The sequence below is a fragment of the Capsicum annuum genome, chromosome 1 (assembly GCF_002878395.1).
Source record: "Capsicum annuum cultivar UCD-10X-F1 chromosome 1, UCD10Xv1.1, whole genome shotgun sequence".
Classification (NCBI taxonomy): Eukaryota; Viridiplantae; Streptophyta; class Magnoliopsida; order Solanales; family Solanaceae; genus Capsicum; species Capsicum annuum.
In genome coordinates, this window is record NC_061111.1 from 201,337,440 (window position 1) to 201,339,522 (window position 2,083).

The following is a 2,083-nucleotide window of genomic DNA, read 5'->3' on the forward strand; positions in this document are numbered from 1 at the left end:
CTTTCTCCATTTTGAATACATTCTTTTATAAAAAAAATATTAGTAATACCCCCCCCCCCCCCCCCCCCCCCCCCCACAAACAAACCAAAAAATAGATCTAAAATAAAATAAAAAAGAATAAATTATAAAAAATCACAAATCGAAGAGAACTTATTATACAAAATTCCTTACCTTTTAAACAATTACTTAAAATCTCGGATTTTATATTTTACTCTCGATACATATGAATAAAAATCTCACCCTACTTTTACTCCATAATTTAATGTATGCAATCTATTTATTTTTGAATAATTTTTTTTTTAAATATTTCATCCCCTAAAATCTCTCTCAAATTATCAGCAATTGATACAACTTTCAGCTCCTTTACTGCAATTTCTTCACTAATTTCATTATCTTTTTTTATTATTATTATTATCAACTTTTCTTTTAGCAATTTTGAATTCCTTTTCAACTTTTAAGTCAATACTCATTGAGTAAAAGAGGAGAAATTGAACAATCAGTTGTTAGATTTCCGACTAGAACGACCAAAGTAACGAGGGTGGTGAGGACGAACGATGAAGGGGTGGGGTAGCCAAGCGATGGAGATGGTGCGGACGGACGACGGAGGGGGTGGGGTGGTGGATTATATGTATCAATCATAAGTAATTGAACAATCAGTTGTTAGATTTTCGACGATAACGATCAAAGTGGCGGTGATGGTGAGAACGAACAACAGAGGGGGTAGCCAAGGTGGCAGTGATGGTGCGGACGAGTGACGGAGGGGAAAATTATATGTATCAGTCACGTATAAGTATCAAGACATGTCCACATGTATCAAGACATATACACATGTATCAAAAAAATGTATTTAATACATCTATAAATATATATCAAGAACTTATTTATTCTTTTCATAATTTTAAGGATGATGCATATGTTTTTTGTTCATTTAATGGTTTCACCATCCTCATTCAGTTTGGATATTTCTCAACTGATACATATGGTATTTTATTTAATTTCGTGATACATTTTATATGTGTACCATTGATATATTTTATTCTGTGAGAAATGATATGTGTAACACTGATATAATCTATAATATATTAAAAGTGTGAAGACTCTTAGAAAAATGACTGAACGTTTTGCCCTTCATTAAAATACCCAACAATAAACAAAATTGTCATTTACTATTTTTGTTAAATTATTATTTAATTACTTTTACAAAATCGTAGGTTAAAAATCATATCTACTTTTACGAATCACTTTTGGATTAGGACACCTTTAGCCAATTAAAATATCACTTAGGTTGGGTTTCTCTGTGTTTTGGTTTATTAGATCCTTCTCTTAAAACTGTCGTAGGGAAGAAAAAAGACGGGTTTAGGTTTAGGATTCTTTTGCTAATTGAAATTTTGATAGTATCTATTGAAGAGATAAATTTGATAAGTACTATTGAAGAGATAAATTTATTTGTGATTTGAGGTGAGTTTTCTAAAATTTTAATATTTTTCAAGTTTTTATAATGATAAATAATTGTCTACTCTTAATGACCAATTGCTATGAGAATTTGTCTTTATGACTTTTATTTTATAATGTTTCATATACAATTGATATTATCAATTAAAATTAGTGCTTATTACAATTTTGTACAGCTTATTTGCATGTCACAAAAAAGTGATATTAACAGAACAACTGAATTTCATAACAAAAATCGAATATCAATTTAACAAATCATCCCAAATCATATTGTGGAGAAAACGCCATACTTTCTAGGAAAAATCCTCCGAAACGTTAATTGTATTTGCCTCTCAAAAAAGCTTAATATCCATATCACCAAAAGTTGTCTTCAAATTAGCATTTATTAGACTCTAGATCGGATTGATATTGAACGCTATAATTAAGAAGTACACTTTTCCTTCGGCTAAAAAAGACATAGACGTTAATAAATAACTTTCTTTCAAAGAAGAAGTTAAAATTGAGAAAAATTCAAAAAGGAAAAAAATAATAATAAAATAAGTAAAAGATTTATTATTATTCTAATATTGACAAATAATAAATCAAAATCAATTAAATATTTATATCTCTAATCTATACCTATAATCTATAA